The sequence below is a fragment of the Hyla sarda genome, chromosome 9, assembly GCF_029499605.1.
Source record: "Hyla sarda isolate aHylSar1 chromosome 9, aHylSar1.hap1, whole genome shotgun sequence".
NCBI classification, from domain to species: domain Eukaryota; kingdom Metazoa; phylum Chordata; class Amphibia; order Anura; family Hylidae; genus Hyla; species Hyla sarda.
The window spans coordinates 63247890-63272126 of record NC_079197.1 but is presented as its reverse complement, the minus strand read 5'-3'; the positions used below and the strand labels follow the sequence as shown (position 1 = coordinate 63272126).

Genomic DNA, 24237 nt, shown 5'->3' with positions numbered 1-24237 from the left:
TGAATGTCGGGATCAGCTGCTCTCAAGGCTACAGAGCCGGGAGAACAGCTGACGCTGAGCCGTAGGTATACATCGTATATCTACTGCCCAGAAAGAACTTACCCCGTATTTTCATTCTCAGCACAATACCAACCAAACAGCAACAGCCTGGGTGGGCGAGGACCATTGTTACTGGCCCTCCTCAGCCTAAATAACGCCAGCCTGTTACCGCCTAGGCCCAGGAGCGCCATTTTTGACGCTCCGGGCCTGTTGGTACTGGCTCTTCCCGGCACCCCTGTGGCGGTGGGTACTGGGGTAATAATTAGGGGTTAGCGTTAGCTGTTTTTGGGGCTAGCACTAAGCCCTGTCTTAGTAATAAATTCAGTCAATAAGACAGCTTCCACTACTAAGCCTGAAAATTCTATTTAAAAAAAACACAACACATTGGAAAAATTATTTTATTTAAAAAAAACACTCCCCCACAGCCCTCATTAACCATTTTATTAAAAGAAAAAAAAATAATCCGCCGTAATCCATTGAATCCACAGTAATCCTCTGCATACCCGGATCTGAAACGAGAAGAAAAAAAACACAAAAAATTGGTTATGACATTTTTGCGCTGTCCGCTGGGGAGAGCACCCATGATGCAATGTCTACCCAAACAGGAAGCCACCAATTGGTGCAAAACTACGACTCCCAGCATGCCCAGACAGCCTTTGGCTGTCTGGGCATGCTGGGAGTTATAGTTTAGCAACAGCTGGAGTCTCCCTGTCTGGGTAGACACTGCCAGAAGGGTCTGTTCACATTATACAAAACGGACAATGTGAACAGAGCTTCAGATTAACTAGCCTAGTTCCTTTTTGTAGCTACGTCCCTAATGACGTCATCACTAGGGGGCAGAGCTACACGGACCTGCCCGGTACTCGAGGGAAGTAAGCGGACTTCCTCTTCTGTATACACTATATACAGCTATCTATAGATAGCTGTATATAGTGTATACCGCCCAAAGGGTTAACCTACACTGTCCAGCAGTGTAAGTTAACTCTTTCCTTGCTGGGCTTGCGCATAGCGCCCAGCTCAGCAAGGGGTTAAGTGAGCCAGCAATGTGTATACTGTATACACATTGCAGGCTCACTGTAAGTTCTTGCTGGGCAGTAGATATACGATGTATACCTACGGCTCAGCGTCAGCTGTTCTCCCGGCTCTGTAGCCTTGAGAACAGCTGATCCCTCGCAGCGGGTGTCAGGAGGAGTGACATACGCTGGGATCTGTCCCTTACTGCAGGTACTAATACTCCCAACATGGAGCACACACTGCTCCATGCTGGGAGCTGTAGTACCTGCATTAATAGACATATGGCAGCAAGTGTAACTTCTGACACCCGCTGCGATCTGTCTATTAATGCAGGTGAGAGAGTGGGGAGAGCACCCATGATGCAATGTCTACCCAAACAGGGAGCCACCAATTGGTGCAAAACTACGACTCCCAGCATGCCCAGACAGCCTTTGGCTGTCTGGGCATGCTGGGAGTTGTAGTTTAGCAACAGCTGGAGTCTCCCTGTCTGGGTAGACACTGCCAGAAGGGTCTGTTCACATTATACAAAACGGACAATGTGAACAGAGCTTCAGATTAACTAGCCTAGTTCCTTTCTGTAGCTCCGCCCCCTAATGACGTCATGCTGGGAGCTGTAGTACCTGCATTAATAGACATATGGCAGCAAGTGTAACTTCTGACACCCGCTGCGATCTGCCTATTAATGCAGGTACTACAGCTCCCAGCATTGGGCAGAGTGTACTCCATGTTGGGAGTAGTAGTACTTGTAGTAAAGGAAAGATCACTGTGGGTATCACTCCTGACGCCCGCTGTGATGCTCCCGTATAATGTATGGATGTGGCGGCCGCTCTCCTATGGTCCCCTGCACTGCGTATATATACACATATTCCTATTTCTCACAGAGAGCTGTGATTGGCTGGAACCATCTGGCCAATCACAGCTCTGTGGGAAATATGAATAGGTGTATATATACGTGAGTGCAGGGGACCATAGAAAAGCTGTGCCGCATCAATACATTATACAAGAGGATCGCAAGGGACCCCGGCGATCTGTCAATTAGTACAAGTAACTACTACTCCCATCATGGAACAGTGTGTTCCATGCTGGGAGTAGTAGTACTACCTAAACAATGTAAAAAAAAGTGAAAAACACGCATGCAATACATTTTTATTATTGTCGGCTACATTTTTAGTGCTTTACCTGCTCACATAAATTGATCCCTGTTTAAAAATTAATAAACATTTCATAATAAAAAATATCCATTTCGTTAGATACAATTTTTTCCATCACTACTGTATCTTTTTTATTATTATTTTTTTATGGTACCCTATGAAATTTTAATAAAAAAGGTATCTTCATAATTTTTTAGGATCGCTAATGTCCAAAAAAGAATAAAAAGATTTACCAAATGTACTCGAATACTCAATGTATACGAAAAATCAAACCAAACACCCGAATACCGAATGTATCCGAAAAATCAAAACCGAAAATATTACCGAACCGAAATTGTTTTCCAAAACTAAACGAAAATTTTTCTAGTGCACAAGTCTCGTTCTGACATTAGTGTCAGCACCTTGCATGCAGCGGCCACAGAGTGGCGGAGCTGAGAGTTATAAGCTCCCGGCCCTGCCACTCACTCCACTCACCAACTCCGGGGGCCACACAGGACGTCTGCATCATTGCATGGGCGGCCTACGCTGTGACGCGGATGCTACTACGCTGGACACAATGGCTTTTTTTTTTTTTACACAAAAAGTGCTGCAGCAGAATAAGGGGGAGGTGGTTGGGGGGCAGCTAATACAGACAAAAGGTGGCGGAGGAATAAAGCCTGCATGCATACTGAACTACCTGCCAATACTAAAGGGGAGAGATATATATAACATGGAGGGTCTACCTACCGAATAATAAGAAGGGGGGGGGGGGAGAGAGAGAGAGAGAGTGATTTACCTTATGTGGAATGGGGTGGGGGTAAAAAAATTACCTACCTAATATAAAATGGTGGAAAATTTGCCTAGCTAAAATTAGGGGAGGGAGGGAACCCTGCTTAACTACCAAATATAAGGCGGGAGGGGAGAAAAATCTATGGCCTAGCAATTATGGAGGGAGGGAGGATGAGAGGGGGGGGGGAGATCTACCTTCTATATGGGGTCACAGAAAGGGGACCTAAGTTCTGTGTGGGGGAAAAGAGGGCCTTACTACTGTATGGGGGCACAGAGGGGGCCTAACTGCTATATGGGACTTTGCACTATTACTTTGTGAAGCAATATCAATGGGAAGTTTGTATAGTAGTGTGGACGGTGCTGAAGAGAGGCGACTAAAATGTTTGTCTGCCAGATTGTGCGGTGACAAGTCTTGGCCTGAGAGAATTCTCCATGATGCCCAAGACAGATGGAGAAGTAAAAGTGAACGACTCCTATCAAAGAAGACGTCACCTATGACTCACTTTGAGAAGACGTCACCTGTGACTCACTTTGAGAAGACGTCATCTATGATTCACTCGATGTAATTGCAAATGGGGTAAATCTTGGTATTTTCATAGTGGATTTCTTTTAGTAAGTGTGGGGGTATTAGTCATTCTGTGGTGGTAGTGGTCATGGTGTGGCAGTATTATTTATCCCTTGTATACTGGTATTATTGGTGACATTGGTTTCAGTATATTGGATTTGATCAGTAACAGTATGATGGTAATACATACGGTGATAATATTCCTCCTTGCAAACTGGTATTTTTGGTAATATTGGTCTCCGTATACAGGATTTGGTCGATAACAGTATGCTGGTAATATGTATGGTGATATTATGTGTATTTTGGCATTATTGGCATTAATATTAGTCTCGGTATACTGGGTTTTCACATGCAATGCTTCAGTTCCTTCATAGAGCCTTTTTCAAGCATTGCCACCATTTTGCACTATAATGGAGTGCTGCGCCATTTTACTTTTTGAATCTGTAGATTGTGATTGGGTCCTGGATGCTGACACCATTTTATTGAAACAGTGAAGTAGTGGTGTATTCCTTCCTATATTAACCTCTTAAGGACCCTTGACGTACGTGGACGTCATGAAACCCTGGTACTTAAGGACCCATGACGTACACATACGTCATGGAGAATTCCGGACCCCGCCGAGGCACCGGGTGGGTATTGGAACAAGGATGCCTGCCAAAATTATTCAGCAGGCATCCCGTGCAAACGCCCAGGGGGGTTCATCACACTCCCCATGTCGGCGATCGGAGCAAATCACAGGTGAATTCTCACCTGCGATTTGCGCCTATTCCGGGTCATACGGGTCTATGGTGACCCGGTGACCCGGAATATAAAGGGGATCGCGGTTGTCTAAGACACCTATGATCCCCCTGAAGGGATAGGAGTGAGGCGGCAGGGGTGCCACCCCTCCTATCCTTGTTATTGGTCACCAGAAGCGACGACCAATAGCAGATCGGGGGCAGGGAGGTTAACTTTCATTTTCCCCGTCCTGCTCATCCACAATAGGCGGGACAGAGATCGGTGGGCGGCATGTCGTGCGGCTGGATCCTACGGAAGCCGGTGAGTTGCCTAGCAACATCTGGAAGGTACAGTTTGAGACCACTATACAATGGTCTCTAACTGTAGCCCTCTAGATGTTGCAAAACTACAACTGACAGCATGCCCAGACAGCCGTTTGGGCATGCTGGAATATGTAGTTTTGCAACAGCTGGAGGGCTACAGTTTGAGACTAGTGTTGCTCACGAATATTCGCAATGCAAATTTTATTCGCGAATATCGCATATTCGCAAATTTGCGAATATAGCACTAGATATTCGTAATTACGTTGTTTTTTTTTCACAGTAGACCATCCCTCTCTGCTTCCAGCTTGTGTGGTATAAAGAAGGATCTAATACTACTGTGTGAGACTGGTTATGCAAATTTTTGTATATGCAAATCTTCGCATATGCTAATTTTCCCATACGCGGCATTTTCGCATATGCGAAAATAAAACGTGAATATTACGAATATGCAAATTTAGCGAATATATGACGAATATTTGTCCATATATTCGCGAAATATCGCAAATTCGATTATGGCCTATGCCGCTCAATACTATTTGAGACCATTATACAGTGGTCTCTAAACTGTATCCCTCCAGATCTTGCAAAACTACAACTCCTGGCATGCCCAAACAGCTGTTTGCTGTCTGGGCATGCTGGGATTTGTAGTTTTGCAACATCTGGAGGGCCACAGTTTGGAGATCATTGTGAAGTGGTGCCTAAGACTGTTGCCTTCCAGATGTTGCAAAACTGCAAATCCCAGCATGCCCAAACAGCTGTCTCGGCATGCTGGGAGTTGTAGTTGCGTACATCCAGCTGTTGCATAACTACATCTCCCAGCATGCCCTTTAGTGATCAGTACATGCTGGGAGTTGTAGTTTTGCAACAGCTGGAGGCATACTGAGTTACGTAACAGAACCTAACTGAAGGTTTTCCAACCAGTGTGCCTCCAGCTGTTGCAAAAGTACAACTCCCAGCATGCATGGTCTGTCAGTACATGCTGGGAGTTGTAGTTTTGAAACAGCTAGAAGTTTGCCCCCCAATGTGAACGTACAGGGTACATTCACACAGGCAGGTTTACAGTAAGTTTCCTGCTTCAAGTTTGGGCTGCGGCAAATTTTTCAAACTCCTAGCGGGAAACTCACCGTAACACGCCAGTGCGAATGTACCCTAAAAACACTACACTAACACATAATAAAGGTTAAAGTACAACATATACACCCCTGACACTGTTCCCCCAATAAAAATGAAAAACGTATTGCATGGCAGTGTTTCCAAAATGGAGCCTCCAGCTGTTGCAAAATAACAACCCCAAGCATTTCCGGACAGCCACTGACTGTCCAGGCAAGCTGGAAATTTAGCAACAGAATCACTGGTGTAGAACACCCCTATGTCCACCCCTATGCAATCCCTAATTTAGTCCTCAAATGCGCATGGAGCTCTCTCACTTCGGAGCCCTGTCGTATTTCAAGGAAACAGTATTTCAAGGAAACATATGGGGTATTTCCGTACTCAGGAGAAATTGCACTACAAATGTTGGGGGGCTTTTTCTCCTTTTAAAAGGAATAGTTGGGGGCTACACTAACATGCTGGTGTTGCCCCATACTTTTTAATTTTCACAAGCGTTAAAAGGAAAAAAATGAAATTGTAACGCAATTTCTCCTGAGTACGGAAATATCTCATATGTGGGCGTAAAATGCTCTGTGGGCGCACAACAGGGCTCAGGAGTGAGAGTGCACTATGTACAAGTGAGGCCTAAATTGGTGATTTGCACAGGGGTGGCTGATTTTACAGCGGTTCTGACATAAACGCAAAAAAAGAAATACCCACATGTGACCCCATTTTGGAAACTACACCCCTCACGGAACGTATTAAGAGGTATAGTGCACCTTAACACCCCAAAGGTGTTTACTGAAAATTCTTCAAAGTTGGATGGAAAAATGAAAAAAAAATATAATATTTCACTAAACTGCTGGTTTTACCCTAAATGTTTCATTTTCACAAGGGAAAATAAGAAAAAATCCCCCCAAAATTTGCAACCCCATTTCTTCTGAGTAAGAACATATCCATGTGTGGATGTAAAGTGTTAAAGTGCTCTGTGGGTGAACTACAATGCTCAGAAGAGAAGGAGCATCATTAGGCTTTTGAAGAAAAAATTTGTCCGGAATTGAAGGCCACGTGTGTTTACAAAGCGCCCATAGTGCCAGAACAATGGACCTACTCCACCACATGTGACACCATTTTGGAAACTACACCCCTCACGTAATGTAATAAGGGGTACAGTGAGCATTTACGCCCCACAGGTGTCTGACAGATTTTTGGAACAGTAGTCCGTGAAAATGAAAAATTTAATTTTTCATTTGCACAGCCCACTGTTCCAAAGATCTGTCAAACGCCAGTGGGGTGTAAATACTCACTGCACCGCTTATTAAATTCTGTGAGGGGTGTAGTTATAAATGCACATGGCCCCTGACTTCCATTCCAAACAATTTTTTTTCCAAAAGCTCAATGGCACTCCTTCTCTTCTGAGCATTGTAGTACGCCAGCAGAGCACTTGACGTCCACACATGGGGTATTTCCATACACAGAAGAGATGGGGTTACAAATTTTGGGGGGCATTTGTCCTATTATCCCTTGTAAAAAAAATTTTGGGAGGGAAAACTAGCACTTTAGTGGAAAAAAAAATCATTTACACATCCAACTTTAACGAAAAGTCGTCAAACACCTGTGGGGTGTTAAGGCTCACTGGACCCCTTGTTACGTGCCTTGAGGGGTCTAATTTCCAAAATAGTATGCCATTTGTTTTTTTTTTTTTTGCTGTTCTGGCACCTTGGGGGCTTCTTAAATGGGACATGCCCCCCAAAAACCATTTCAGAAAAATTTGCTTTTTAAATGACAAATGTGACTCCTTCTCTTCTGAGCATTGTCGTTAGCCCGCAAAGCATCCTAACATGGGGTATTTCCATACTCGAAAGAGATGGGGTTACAAATTTTGGTGGGCATTTTGTCCTATTATCCCTTGTAAAAATTTTACATTTGAGGTGAAACTCGCATTTTTGTGAAAAAAATAAATAAATCATTTACACATCCAAATTTAACGAAAAGTCGACAAACACCTGTCAGGTGTTAAGGCTCACTGGACCCCTTGTTACGTGCCCTGAGGGGTGTATTTTCCAAAATAAAATGCCATGTAGGTTTTGTTTGCTGTTCTGGCACAATAGGGGCTTCCCAAATGTGAAATGCCACCCAAAAACCATTTCAGAAAAACTCACTCTCCAAAATCCCACTGTCGCTCATTCCCTTCTGAGCCCTCTACTGCGCCTGCCGAACACTTGACATACACATATGAGGTATTTTCTTACTGGAAAGAAATTGGGTTACACATTTTAGGAAGAATTCTCTCCTAAAAATGAAATAACTGGGTCTACAAGAACATGTCAGTGTAAAAAATTTAAATTTTGAATTTTCTCCTTCAATTTGCTGCTATTCCTGTGAAACACCTAAAGGGTTAACAAACCTTTGAATGTTATTTTGAATACTTTGAGGGGTGCAGTTTATATAATGGTCCCTGAAAATTTTTGATTTAAAAATTTTTGTGAAAAATTGGAAAATTGCTGCTATACTTTGAAGCCCTCTGATGTCTTCCAAAAGTAAAAACATGTCAACTTTATGATGCAAACAAAAAGTAGACATATTGGGGAAGATTTATCAAAGGATTTAGACTGGTTTTTCTTGTCAAAATTTGTCGCACAGAAAGTCGCAATATAAATATGTGCGACTTTTCTGCGACTTTTGCTCTAGAGGATTTTTAGAACATGCTGCATGCTAGTCTATTTTAGACTGAAATGCATTGAAAAATGCATTGGTGCTGAATTTATCAAAAGCGACTTTTCAGCGACAAGTCGCATAGGCTGAAAGTACGCCGAAATGTCAGACCATGTTGGAGCAGGTTTAAATATAGACTAAAGCATAGATCATGCAGTCGGTGCACAGAATTTATCAAGAGCTGTGCGCCATTTGATAAATTAGGTGCACAATAGACCAGACTAACCCTCTGTAGTTTGGTCTATATTGATGCGGGACATAGACAACTTTGATAAATATCTCCCATTGTACATGTGAATCAATATATAATTTATCTGGAATATTAATTTTCCTTATAAGCAAATATTTTTTCATCAAATTTTTGAATTTTTCACCAACAAATGATCGCCAAAATGTTACCACTAACATAAAGTAGAATATGTCACGAAAAAAACTTTCTCAGAATCAGAATGAAAGGTAAAAGCATCCCAGAGTTATTAATGTTTAAATGGACAGTGGTCAGATGTGCAAAAAATGGCCGGGTGCTACAGTGAGAATTGGCTGGGTCCTTAACCTCTTCAGGACACAGGACATATGGATACGCCCTGCATTCCGAGTCCTTAAGGACACAGGGCGTATCCATATGCCCGTGGGAAATCCGGTCCCCACCGCTAGCCGGTTGGGGACCGGAGCCGGATGCCTGCTGAAATCATTCAGCAGGCACCACGGCACATCGCCCAGGGGGGTCCTGAGACCCCCCCCATGTCGGCCATCGGAGAAAATCGCATGTCAATTCAGACATGCAATTTTCTCCAATTTTGGGCTGATCGGGTCTCTGGTGACCCGATCACCCGAAAAATAGGACTGATCGGAGTTGTCAGCAACAGCCCCGATCAGCCTAAGGTATAGGAGTGAGGTCGCAGAGCTGCGATCTCCTCCTTCCCCTGCCATTAGTCAGAACTCTGTTCTGACCAATGGCAGCGCAGGACAGGGGGTTGCCATGGCAACCCCCCGTTCTGCCCGCCCCTGGATGTCGAGGGGATCTGGGAAGAAGAGGGAGGCCATACCTGCAGGAGAAAATGCCTGGGGACCCGGGATCTTCGCTGGAGCCTGCTGGATACTGGATCAGGTAGGGAATCGACGGTGGGGGGGAATTGAAAGTGAAAGTAAAACGATCTTTACTGTGGCAACCTCTAGGAATGCCAAACTGCAACTCCCAGCATGCCCAGACAGCCAAAGGCTGTCTGGGCATGCTAGGAGTTGTAGTTTTGCAACATCTTGAGGGTTACAGTTTGGAGACCACTGTTACAGTGGTGCCCAAACGGTAGCCCTCCAGATGTTGCCAAACTACAACTCTCAGCATGCCTCAACTGCCCAGACATGCTGGGAGTTGTAGTTCTGTAACATCTGTCCCTTCAGGTTTAGCAATTTTCATGACATTTTTGAAAATTGCTGCTCTACTTTGAAGCCCTCTAATTCTTTCAAAAAGCAAAAATATGGCCATTTTATGATGCCAGCATAAAGTGGACATATTGTATTTGTGAAGAAAAATAAAATTTATTGTGAATATCCATTTTCCTTACAAGTAGAGAGCTTCAAAGTTAGAAAAATGCTAAATTTTCAACATTTTCATGAAATTTTGGGATTTTTCACCAAAAAAGGATGCAAGTAACGCCGAAAATTTACCACCAATGTAGCGGTGTGGCAGAGGTTATGGAGTAGCACCGCATGACGCTAACTTATAGTTCATCTACACAGGGTGCCTCCAGCTGTTTCACTACTACAACTCCCAGCATGCCCTGACAGCCAATAGATGTCAGTACAAGCTGGTAGTTGTAGTTGTGAAACAGTTGGAGGCACCTTGTGTATCTACTTTTTTTGTGTATTTATTTTTTACTATATTAAAAATAACTTTTTGTCTGCTTGGTAGTGTGCTTACTACCAGGCAGACTTCCCCAGCAGGCACCACGTCATTGGTGCCTGCTGGGGCCGACTTCCACCCTTAGTTCATCTGAACTAAGGAAGGAAGTCGGCCCAGCAGGCACCAGTGACGTGGTGCCTGCTGGGGAAGTCTGCCTGGTAGTAAGCACACTACCAGGCAGACAAAAAGTTATTTTTAATATGGTAAAAAAAAATAAAAAAAATGTAAAAGCAGGGAGGGGGTTAGTGATAGATGTGCAATAGGCAGGGACAGAAAATAAAAAATATACGATGGTGGGAGCTACCCTTTAAGGGGTTAATGTACATATATATATATATATATATATATATATATATATATATATATATCTAAAGTAATACGCCTGTGCGCACGGCACCTGGCACAGTGCTGTGGGCCTGGTATGCAATCATTTCCAGGGCTGGTTTTTATCCCCAGTTCGACCCTGCGGTCATTGATTGGTTAACTCGGTCATCTACTTCATCCCAAGTGACATCCAACAACCCCAGTAAACAGTCGGTGGGTTCCACAGACTCAACCCTCAGTTGGCATGGCCCGGGAGCAGTCCCGGTCCTCCAACTGTCTCTATCCTATGCTGTTCCCTCACGCAGAGCAGTATTGTATGCTTTGGGCTCAGCTCCACTATACAGCGGGGATGATCAACTAGAGGACAGTCAGCCGCCACTGCCCAGCCAAGATGTGGAGGAGACATCCGCCACTTCCTCCGCTAGGCGTGCAAGTAGTGATGAGGAGAGTGGCGTGGGCTGCAGTCCCTCCCTTTTCAAGTGGTGGACTCTGCACCTTTCAGAGAATTGATGGCTTGTGCCGAGCCGAGGTGGAGAGTTCCAAGCCGTAATTTCTTTTAGAAAAAGACAGTACCAGCCCTGCACAAATATGTAGAACAGAAGGTGGGCCAGTCCTTAAGCCTGTTGGTGTGTACCAAAGTGCACGGCAGCGCGGACATGTAGAGCTGTAACTATGGTCAGGGACAATACATGTACTTTACGACCCACTGGGTAAATGTGGTTCCTGTACAGCCACACCAGAAACTTGGCTAGGTCACGCTGCTTCCGCCTCCACGCTCTCACGCTGTTGGTCCTGCGATAATGTACGACTCTGCCTCCTCATCCTCCACCATGTCCTCAGCCTCCACTGCACTGACAAGTCACAGTGCCCCTCCAGCATACCAAGTGTTCTTCACCTGGTTTGCCTTGGCAAACGGAGTCACACAAGGGAGGAAGTGCTCAAAGTGATTCGTCAAGAAATCAAATCATGGCTTTCTCTGCGACATCTGAAAATGGGAACCATGGTGACTGACAACGGGAAGAACATCTTGTCTGTGCTGCGTCAAGGAAGCCTGAGCCATGCTCCCTGCATAGCACACATGTTCAATCTGATTGTCAAGCGGTTCCTAAAGTGTTTCATCCATCTGCAAGACACAATGGCCAGGAAACTTTGCATGCACTTCTGCCACTCGTACACTGCAAAGCACACCCTCCTTGAGCTGCAGAATCAGAACGGCATCCCCCAACATAGTCTGAATGGTGTTTCCACCCGTTGAAAGTCCACCCTCCACATGTTGAACCAACTATACGAACAGAGAAAGGCCATCAACGATTACTTGATGATCCAAGCGGATAGGGGTATTCCCCTGTATAACTTCGATGTCAACCAGTGGCAGCTCATACGTGACACCTGCCATTTGCTCAGACCCTTTGAGGAAGCCACATTATTTGTCAGGATGACAGGATGACTGACATCATTCAATTGCTTTATTTCCTACAACAGATTGTGGAAACAATGGCTGGTCAGGGCACTGGAGACATGGTGCCTACATCTCATGGCCACATGAGCCCTGTGGGGGCTGAACTGGAAGAAGAGGGGGAGGAAGGGGAGGATGGGGAAGAGCGGGAGGAGGAGGGGAAGGAAGACTGTGAAGCACAGGCAATGTGTAGAGAAATAGGTGGTTTTTATACTCAGCTGACAGGAGAGGAGGAGCAGCCAGAGGAGCTACAGGGTGAGGAGTTAGACGAGACAGAGGACCTAGACACACCTTAGCAGTATGCAGTGGAGATGGAGGCAGGGAGTACCAGCCCTGTCAGCAGCAGCCTGAGTCTACAGTTGCTGATGAGTAGCTTTCTTCACCCGCATAGTGAAGCAAGTAATCAGCACCAGCAGGTAAACCTTGAGCAGGACCTGAAACAACAGGTGGTGGCATACTTGGACATGACCCTGCCAATCCACATTCAAGATCTGCTGGACTTCTGGGCAGCCAAACAGGATTTGTGGCCGCAACTAGCAGAGTTTGCCCTGGAAAAGCTGTCCTGCCCGGCCAGTAGTGTGGCAACAGAGTGAGTGTTTAGTGGGGGGGGGGGGGGGGGGGCATAGTAACCCCAAGGAGAACTCACCTGTCCACCAAAAATGTGGAGACACAGACCTTTGTCAAGATGAATCAGGCTTGGATCAGCCAGATTTTCCCCTCACCAATGCCTGATGCATCAGACTAGATTATCCAAGGTGCTACATCAACACTTTGACAAAAGAGACCAGTTTCTTCTGCCTACCTGCTTCAGCTACTATTCTGATTCTGCCTGATTCCACACATCCGATTCCAAGTGCTCCTTCTTTCACCCACCTTCATCAGCGGGTACTGGTATTGCCACCCACTGCCCCACTCTGTCATCGGGTCACTTTTAGGACTCCTGATGCTGCTGCTGCCACCTCCAGGCTCTGTCATTGTGCCACCATATGATCTCCTCATGCTGTTGCTGCCACCTCCAGGCTCTGTCATTGCACCACCATATGGTCTCCTCATGCTGCAGCCACCTTCAGACTCTGTCATTGTGCCGCCCTATGGTCTCGTCATGCTGCTGCCATCCCCAGGCTCTGTCATCGTGCCGCTCTGTGGCCTACATAGGCAACTGCCACCTCCATGCTGTATCATTGTGCCGCCATGTGATCTCCTCATGCTGCTGCAGCAACCTCCAGGCTCTGTCATTGTGCCACCCTATGGTCTCCTCATGCTGCTGCTATCTCGAGGCTCTGTCATTGTGCCGCCCTATGGTCTTGTCATGCTGCTGCCACCTCCAGGCTCTGTCATTGTGCCACCATATGATCTCCTCAAGCTGCTGCTGCCACCTCCAGACTCTGTCATTGTGCCTCCCTGTGGTCTCATCATGCTGCTGCCACCTCCAGGCTCTGCCATTGTGCCGCCATATGGTCTCCTCATGCTGCTGCAGCCACCTCTAGGCTCTGTCATTGTGCCACCATATGGTCTCCTCATGCTGCTGCCTCCAACAGGCTCTGTCAATGTGCCGCTCTGCGGCCTACATAGGATGCTGCCTCCTCCAGACTGTGTCATTGCGCCGCCATATGATCTCATGCTGCTAGTGTCACATTAAACTCGTTAATCTCTTTAAGCTCTTCAATTGACATCTCAAAAATATCTTTAACCCCTTGGGGATGCAATCCATTATAACCCTAAGGATGGGAGCATTTTTTGCAATTCTGACCACTGTCATTTTAAGCATTAATAACTCTGGAATGCTTTTACTTTTCATTCTGATTCCAAGAATGTTTTTTTTTTTTTACATATTCTACTTCATGTTAGTGGTAAATTTATGTCGATACTTGCATCATTTCTTGGTGAAAAATTCCAAAATTAGATGAAAAAAATTAAAATGTAGCATTTTTCTAACTTTGAAGCTCTCTGCTTGTAAGGAAAACAGACATTCAAAATAAAATGATATATTGATTCACAAATACAATTTGTCTACTTTATATTTTCATCATACAGTTGACATGTTTTTATTTAAAAAAAAAAAAAAAGAACAAATGGAAAAACCAGCGCTCGGAGGCAGTATAAAACATAATAACAATCAAACAAAATATAGTAGATTGTCACTGAGATAAACTTACTTCACTAGGGGAGATGTGTAGGTACAGTTACCTTTCACATCATCCCCTTCCAGGAGAGTATAACAAAAAGGCCTGGAGGTCCGTGGATAGATAGGGTAGGGTTTATTGCGACGCGTTTCGGAGGGCTTACAGGATCGCCTCCTTCCTCAGGCATATATCAAAACAAAGTAATAACAGCCCCCTTATATACATACCATGTCCGGGGTAGAGGCGTGTTAATTGGTTCTTGTGTTCTAATGGAAGGATGGTTTGAGGACCTGCAGATCCGGTTCTGCGGGTCACGTGTTCCAGGGTCACGTGATCATAGATCACGTGATACCCAGAGGTATAGTGATTACCTCCTAAGGGGAGGAAAGCCGGAAGTTCCGGCAATGTGACCCGCGACCACGTGACGAGAATCACCACGTGATCGAGGATGACACGCCGGCCCTCCGGACAGATGCGTTCCACGCTGGAGCGCACCAATGCGGAGGTAGATAGAACACTCGACGCCTGCGCACCAGACGTGTCGGCGACCCGATGCGCTCCAGAGTGGAACGCACTGAGATAATTATCGGTAAATTGTTAAAGAACCAAAAACGCCCATCCTACGGACATGTTTACAAAAAGGGAGGCAAGTAATACATTAAGAGAAACATGTTCAATTAAAAACATACAATAATGATATAGTATAATATAAAAAGAGTACAAATGTAAAAATATATAAATATAGTGTACACATGTACATGCAGGTGTATGGACATACGCACATGCATGTACACATGCATAAAACACTCAATCACACATTTGCTAACATACACACATGTTTTTATTTTTGGAAAACATCAGAGGGCTCCAAAGTTCAGCATAAATTTTCCAATTTTTCAAAAAAATTTCAAAATCAGAATTTTTCAGGGACCAGTTCAGTTTTGAAGTGGATTTGAAGGGCCTTCATATTAGAAATACCCCATAAGTGACCCCATTATAAAAACTGCAGCCCTCAAAGTATTCAAAATTACATTCAGAAAGTTTGTTAACCCTTTAGGAGTTTCACAGGAATAGCAGCAAAGTGAAGAAAATTCTAAATCTTCCTTTATTACACTCGCATGTTCTTGTAAACCCAGTTTTTGAATTTTTGCAAGGGGTAATAGGAGAAAAAGCCCCCCAAAATTTGTAACCCATTTTCTCTTGAGTAAGGAAATAACTCATATGTGTATGTCAAGTGTTCGGTGGGCGCAGTAGAGGGCTCAGAAGGAGCAACAATGGGATTTTGGAGAGTGAATTTTTCTGAAATGGTTTTTTGGGGGCATGTTACATTTAGGAAGCCCCTATGGTGCCAGAACAGCAAAAAAAAAAAAAAAAAAAAACATAGCATAATATTTTGAAAACTACAGCCCTCAAGGCACATAACAAGGGGTCCAGTGAGCCTTAACACCCCACAGGTGTTTGACAATTTTTTGTTAAAGTCGGATGCATAAATGAAAAAAAACATTGTTCACTAAAGTGCAGTTTTTCCCCCCCAAAATTTACTATTTTTACAAAAGGTAATGGGAGAAAATGCCCCCCAAAATTTGGTACGGAAATACCCCATGTTAGGGAGTAAAATGCTCTGCAGGCGAACTACAATGCTCAAAAGAGAAGGAGTCTCATTTGGCTTTAGGAAAGCAAATTTTGCTGAAATGGTTTTTGGGGGCATGTTGCATTTAGGAAGCACCTATGGTGCCAGAAGAGCACAAAAAATAATACATGGCCTACTATTTTGGAAACTACACCCCTCAAGGAATGTAACAAGGGGTACATTGAGCCTTAAAACCCCACAGGTGATTGACAAACTTTCGTTAAAGTGGGACATGAAAATGAAAAATTTTGGGGGGCTTTTTCCTATTACCCCTTGTGAAAATGAAAAATTTGGGGTAACGCCAGCATTTCAGGGAATTTTTATTAATTTTTTTTATTTTCATGTCCAACTTTAACGAAAATTTGTCAGACCTGAAGGGTGTTAAAGCTCACTGTACCCCCTTTGTTACATTCCGTGAGGGGTGTAGTTTCCAAATTGGGGTCACATGTGTTTTTTTTTTTTGCGTTCATGTCAGAACCGCTGTAACGATCAGCCACCCCTGTGCAAATCACCAATTTAGGCCTCAAATGTACATTGCGCTCTCTCACTCCTGAGCCATGTAGTTCGTCCGCAGAGCATTTCAAAAGAAATTGCGTCAGAAATTTTGGGGGTCTTTTTCTCCTTTTACCTCTTGTGAAAATGAAAAGTATGGGGCAACACCAGCATGTTAGTGTAAAAACTAAAAAAAAAATTACACTAACATGCTGGTGTATCCCCCCAACTTTAAGGTGGTGTTCGGATGTAGGTGGAGGCGAGATCACTAGGGAAGCCCAGATAGGGCACCAAGAGTGAGAAACTCCATTGTGGAATTCCTTCCCATGTAATTGATGCCCACGATTTAATTATAAGGCAGCCTATTTGGGACCCACCTAGAGAGGTAGCGGGACCTGGGTGAATGGTCACCTTGTCTGATGCTGGACACAATGAATAGTGATTAACGCAATGTGTCTAGTGAACATTAATAGCATGTTATTTTATATGATTTTACATGAATTTAAGTATTAAATAAACCGACCGATAATTGATATTGGTGGTTAGTATATCCTCGCTCAGGTCTGTGCATAAATGGGGGTAATATTGTGGTATAGGGTGACGGTGTCCTCTACAAATATGGCCGCCCGTCATTGAGATGGAGAGTGGAGCATGCGCGAATCAATGCGGGTGTGACCAAAGTTAGAGTCAGTCCCTCCCACACACCTCAGGCAACTGACGTTGAATACAGGATGATGACTTCCGGTTTCACCGGATGTGGAGGTCCGTGACATGCGCAGACTGGATGTTTACAAACGGACTGTGCCGGCAATATGAACCTATACTATTGGCTGTCGGGACTTATCGTCAGAAGAGAGCCGCCCTCTGCACCGGAGTTGGATCACGATTATGCACGATTGAAGATCACTAATGGATTGGTACTGTAATCAAACACTATGGAGATGTATATTATTAGTATGACTAGATGTTTATGATGAATTTATTTGATGTTCACTGCATTGATCACTGATAGGAAGAGTTTTATATGTAATGACGTCACTGTGTTGTGACACTGTTTAGTCACACCCCCCCTCATCAATATGTGATATTGAGAGGCCTATAAATAAGTTGTCTTGTTGAATTGTCACTGTGCTTGAGAAAGGCTCTATTGATGGGCCGAAACATCACGTGTATTGCAGATGTGTGAATAAATACACCCTCACTGGGTTTTCATGGAAACTTGGAGTGCAGCTCTCTTCCATTTTTGCTGTGTTTACTTGGGGCCTGGGTCTGGCTCTGGGGCTGAGCACCCACGTGGATCTTGGAATCCTTGCAATTGCCACGCATGGTGCTCCTTCTTCTTCACATATATATATATATATATATATATATGTCACGTACCGGCAGGGCTGGTAGTGGATCCTCTGGACCAGAGAGGCGATGGCGCGGGTTGTACCAGAGGACCGGTTCTAAGTGGTTACTGGTTTTCACCAGAGCCCGCCGCAAAGCGGGATGGTCTTGCTGCGGCGGTAACCACCAGGTTGTATCCTCCAGTAGCAACTCAACCTCTCTGGCGGCTGATATGGCGTGGTACACAGGGTTCACAGGCGAGTAGGCGGTAGCAACGGGTTCGGCAACAGGCAAGGCAATACACACAATAGGAACGCTTTCTCAGAGGCACTAGGGCACAAAGATCCAGCAAAGGCAAGAAGGGGCAGGTGCCTTTTATTGGGAAGGGCAGGGGAAGTGAGCAACCAGTGCACCAATTACCGGTACGCTGGCCCTTTAAATTTACTGAAGGCGGCGTGCGCGCGCGCCCTAGAGAGTGGGGCTGCGCGCGCTGGGAGGCAGAGATGGACGGCGCAAGCAGCGGGGAGCCAGGTAAGTGGAACTGGGACGCGGCACGTGAACGGGGGCCAGCTGTCACGGCAGCCGCGTCCCCAACACAAGGGAACCCGGGCTCCCGGTCAGTGTGAACCCGGGGCAGTAGGCCAAGGGGGCGGACGCCGCTTCGGTCCGGGGACGGGGACCGGAGCGCACGCTGTAACAGTACCCCCCCTCTTCTTGGTGCCCAGAAAAGAGAGAATGAGACTGCGGTCCAAGATATTCTCATAAGGCTCCCAAGACCTCTCCTCAGGACCGCAACCCTGCCATTCCACCAGAAAAAATCTTTTCCCCCGAGAGATCTTAGTCACCAAGATCTCCTTAACAGAAAAAAGATCGGAGGTACCGGCAACAGGGGTGGGAGAAAAAGGCTTGGGAGAGAAATGGTTGAAGACAGCAGGTTTAAGAAGGGAGACATGGAAAGAGTTATGGATTCGGAGGGAGGGAGGTAGATGGAGCTGGTAGGAGACCTGATTAATCCGACTCTTGATTTTGTAGGGTCCCAAGTAGCGAGGACCCAACTTGTAGCTTGGAACCTTGAATCGGATGTATCTCGAGGAGAGCCCAACCTTGTCACCTGGGCGGAATCCCGATGAGCTCTGCGTCTCTTGTCGGCTTGGACCTTCATACGAGCAAATGCCTTGAGGAGAGCCGCTTGAGTATCATGCCAGATGGTGGAAAAGTCCAGTACTAGATTGTCAACAGCAGGTACAGAAGAAGGGGTGGAAGACTGCAGCAGAGGTGGAAGAGGATGTCGGCCAAAAACTACAAAAAAAGGAGACTTGTTAGTAGCAGAGGATTGTTTGTAATTGTAAGAAAATTCCGCCCAGGGAAGGAGATCCACCCAATTGTCATGTCGAGAGGATACAAAGTGGCGCAGATAGTGGCGCCCAAAATTTGATTCACCCGTTCTACTTGGCCGTTGGACTGAGGGTGGTAGGAAGAAGAGAAGTCCAATTTGATCCCAAATTGCCCACAAAGGGCCCTCCAGAACTTGGAGACAAATTGTACCCCACGATCCGAGACGATATGTTTGGGGAGGCCATGGAGACGGAAGATGTGTTGGAAGAATAGTTTGGCTAACATGGGTGCAGAAGGTAGACTGGAGAGAGGTGCAAAGTGAGCCATTTTGGAGAAGCGATCTACAACAACCCAGATAACAGCCATGCCATGGGAGGAGGGAAGGTCTGTAACAAAGTCCATAGCAATGTGAGACCAGGGCCTTGCAGGAACAGGCAGAGGCAAGAGAAGACCCGCTGGTTTCTGACGGGGCGATTTGTCCCGGGCGCAAATCACACAGGCGTGGACAAAGTCAGAGACATCCTTCTCCAGAGATGGCCACCAGTATCTTATGTATATAGAAGCGCTGTGGGGGGAAGATAACGCTATATGTCTGCCCCCCCAGCGCATCTATATACATATACCCCTGGATTGCTATTAATGGAAAGTATTTCTATTAGCAGCGCATACTGCCGGCAGCCGTCTCCTGGCACTTTGCGCCCCTTATAGAAATTTGTTTCATTAATAGCGCTGCAGGGATATATGTATATAGAAGCATTGTCGGCCCCCAGTGCTTCTATATACTAATATTCCAGCAGCGCAATTAATGAAAAGTATTTCTATTAGCAGCGCATAGTGCCGGCAGCCGTCTCCAGGCACTATGCGCTCCTTATAGAAATAATATGTATATAAAAGCGCTGTGGGGTGCAGATAACGCTATATGTCTGCACCCCAGCGCTTCTATATACATATATCCCTGCAGCGCTATGAATGAAAAGTATTTCTATAAGGAGCGCATAGTACCAGGAGATGGCTGCCGGCACTATGCGCTGCTAATAGAAATACTTTTCATTTATAGCGCTGATGGGATATATGTATATAGAAGCACTGGGGGCAGATAATGACACATAGCGTTATCTGCCCCCCCCCCCCACAGCGCTTCTATATACATATGCCGACACTGCACTATGTATGAAAAGTATTTCTATCAGCAGCATTGGGCGGCCGATGCTGCTGCTAGAATGCGCTGCAGTGGCATATGTATATAGAAGCGCTTTGCTGCGAGGCTACATTATACATGCACTGCGGGGGGTATATATTTAATGCACTGGCGGGGGGTATATATTTAATGCGTCGGCCGGGGGTACATATTTATTAATGCGCCAGTGGGGGGCATATCTAATGCGCTGCTGGGGGGCTAGATATATAGGCTATATGTCTGCCCCCCTGCAGCGCTATTTACTTTGCCCCCCACAGCGCTTTTAATATATTTCATAAGGGGTAAAAGGAGAAAAATCTCCCCAAAATTTGTTACGCAATTTCTCCCGAGTACGGAAATACCCCATATGTGGCCCTAAACTGTTGCCTTGAAATACGACAGGGCTCTGAAGTGAGAGAGCACCATGCGCATTTGAGGCCTAAATAAAGAATTTGCAATAGGGGCGGACCTGGCTACAAGGATGGGGCTTGTAGCCTACAGCAGTGTTTCCCAAACAGGGTGCCTCCAGCTGTTGCAAGACTCACAGCCTGCCAGGACAGACTATGGCTGTCTGGCAATACTGGGAGTTGTGGTTTTGCAACAGCTGGAGGCTCCGTTTAGGAAACACTTCCATATGAAATGTTTTTCATTTTTATATTGGGGGGGGGGGGGGGGAACGAGTAAGGCGGTGTATATGTAGTGTTTTACTTTTTATTATTGGTTAGTGTAGTGCAGTGTTTTTAGGGTACATTCACACAGGCGGGGTTCACAGTAAGTTTACCGCTGGGAGTTTGAGCTGCGGCGGAAAATTTGTAGAAACCCACTGTGAACCCACCCGTGTGAATGTACCCTGTACACTGAGTTAGAAAACAGACTCTAGCTCAGTGATTCCAACCCGTGTGCCTCTAGCTGTGGCAAAACTACAACTCCCAGCATGTACGGTCTGTCAGTGCATTCTGGGAGTTGTAGTTTTGCAACAGCTTGAGGCACACGGGTTGGAATCACTGAGTTAGGAAACAGACTCTAGCTCAGTGTTCCCAACCAGTGTGCCTACAGCTGTTGCAAAACTACAATTCCCAGCATGGCCAGACAGTCAGGGATGCTTTGCATGTAGTTCTGCAATATCTGGCCTTTCATATGTTGCAGAACTACAACTCCCAGCATGCCTGGACAGTCTGGGCATGCTAGGAGTTGTAGTCATGCAACAACTGGGGAAGAACAGTTTGGAGACCGCTAAGTAGTGGTCTCCAAACTGTGTCACTTCAGATGTTGCAAAACTACAACTCTCAGCATGCCCAGACAGTCAGTGCATGCTGAAAGTTGTAGTTTTGCAACATCTGGAGGACCACAGTTTAGAGATCACTACACAGTGGTCTCCAAACTGTGACCCTTCAGATGTTGCAAAACTTTAACTCCCAGCATGCCCACACAGCCTTTGGCTGTGTGGGCATGCTGGGAGTTGTAGTTTTGCAGCTTTTAGAAGGCCACAGAGAAGATCCCTTACTGCGATCTTCACTGCAGCCTTCTCCACGCTGCACTTTCTGGCCGCCGCTCCTCCTGTGTCGATGTTGCCGCCGCTGGTCCAGGATGCCTCCGCCGGTCTGGCTAAGTGGGGCTCCCCCCTCACCGCCCGTGTTCCCCCCACTCTGCCCCGACTTCGATCGGTGGGCAGAGCGGGGGAAATTAACTCTAGCCCCTCCCACCCCCAACTGCCATTAGTCGTCAGCCTGATTAAGCAATGGCAGGGGATAGGAGGGGGTGGCAACACTGCCACCTCGCTCCTATCCTTTAGGATGGTCGGAGCTGTCTCTGACAGCTCCGATCATTCTTATTTTCCGGGCGATCGGGTCCAGCGATTTGCCGCGATCGCCGACATGGGGGGGGGGGGGTCTTGGAACCCCCCTAGGCATTGCCACGGGATGCCTGCTGATAGATATCAGCAGTCATCCCGGTCCGATCACTGCCTGGCGAGCTGCAGTGTTTGGAAATACGGAGGGCGTATGGATACGCCCTCTGTCCTTAAGTGACGGGATGCGAGGGCGTATGCATACGCCCTCCGTCCCCAAAGGGTTAATCTCTTCAATTGTGACGCCACATCAAGACTCTGCCACAACACGCTCTGCGGCAGTGATCAGTGATTCTAAAAGGGATGCCTGTAATCTGCATGTCATAATGAATAACAGTATTATTTCACTACCCCAGCACACTCACTATGGGTGTAACGGCAAGGCAAACTGCAGACTCCTGCAGTGCTGAGGGACTGCTACTACTCCCATCATGGAACAGACTTGTTTCCATGATGGGAGTAGTAATTCCCTAGCTGCGGGAGTCTGCAGACAGCTACATTAGTGTTTGTACTACTACCCCCATCATGGAGCAGCCTCCTATAAGTAGGGGTTACTCCCTGTAAGTAGGTTCCATTGTAGATAGCAGCCCCCTTTATAAAGTTGCAGTCCCCAGTATATAGTTGCTGTCCACTATATATAGTAGTAAAAGCCCCCACATATAGTAGCAGCCACACATTCAGGTTGGGCCTCTGTGGGAGAATTTTAATCGGTCAACCCCATTTGTGACATGTGTCTATAGTTAAGAAAAAGAACCTGACCGTGCTATTTATAATATGTATATCCTCGATCATGTACAGCACAATGGGAGTATAGTAATGAAAACTTACAGGCAATTGTATGATCCAAATTCAACTATCTTCTCGTCAGTCGAGTAGCACGCCTCTCTTCATCCGGATCACCATAAGTGTAACTAAAGAGTATATAAAAGAATTAAAATTAATGAATATAATATTATATACATATGATATAGAAAAAGCAGAACAAAACTCTACAACCAATTAGCTGACATTATTGATATTGAGTTCCCATAGAGATATTGATTCATATGAACACCCTTAAAGGGAAATCCATATTCAGGCCCCTCGGATGTAATGTATCCAGTTCATTGATCCATCTAACTTCCTTTTGTTTTAATAATTTTATTCTATCACCCCCTCTCCTGGGGACAGGCACATGTTCTAAGACCACAAACCTAAATTCACCAATTGAATGGCTCTGTTCAATCCAGTGACGTGGAATAGTTGACCAAAGTTAGAGTCCGTCCCTCCCACACACCTCAGGCAACTGACGTTGAATACAGGATCATGACTTCCGGTTTCACCGGATGTGGAGGTCCGTGACATGCGCAGACTTGATGTTTACAAATGGACATTGGTACTGTAATCAAACACTATGGAGATGTATATTATTAGTATGACTAGATGTTCATGATGAATTTATTTGATGTTCACTGCATTGATCACTGATATGAAGAGTTTTGTGACACTGTTTAGTCACCCCCCCCCCCTCATCAATATGTGATATTGAGGGGCCTATAAATAAGTTGTCTTGTTGAATTGTCACTGTGCTTGAGAAAGGCTCTATTGATGGGCCGAAACCTTGCGTGTATTGCAGATGTGTGAATAAATACACCCTCACTGGGTTTTCACGGAAAGTTGGAGTGCCGCTCTCTTCCATTTTTGCTGTAGATATATATATATATATATATATATATATATATATATATATATATACATATATGCGAACAAAGGATGTCGTCCAGCTCTCGGGATGTGGTTAAAAGAAGTATTCTTTATTGAAGGAACATCAGACAAAATTCACATGCAGAGAAAGAAGCGTCTGACGCGTTTCACACTGAACGTGCTTAATCGTAGACTGGCTTCACTACTTAACACACGAGTTAAATACATATAGAAAGGGTCACATGACCCATTACATCATTACACTGAATCAAATACAGGGCAATGTAGAAAATCTGGAGCATTTACGTGTGTTGAGATGGTCTCTGTGTTCTAGTGGGTGGCTTCCCCAATAAGAAATCCACATTTTCATGTGTCTTTTTTCTTATATACGCGCTCTCCTGTGACCCTTCTCCAAAAGGCACAACTGGGATAAAATGACATTGACAATTTCTTCTTTTTAGCTTCTGTTGATTTATTTTGATTCTGTCATATCATTACTTCTTCTGTGTTGCTACCGGTAACCACCCATGGACTCCAGAGATCCCCTCCAGCTCCTGAGTA

At 45.5% G+C, this 24237-nt stretch overlaps 1 protein-coding gene across 5 annotated transcripts in view; it reads left to right on the top strand.

The window, feature by feature from the left end:
• LOC130290765 (protein Shroom4-like) overlaps window positions 1-24237 on the top strand; it is a 739734-nt gene that overhangs the window by 37197 nt on the left and 678300 nt on the right. The gene's annotated exons all lie outside the window — the stretch shown is intronic.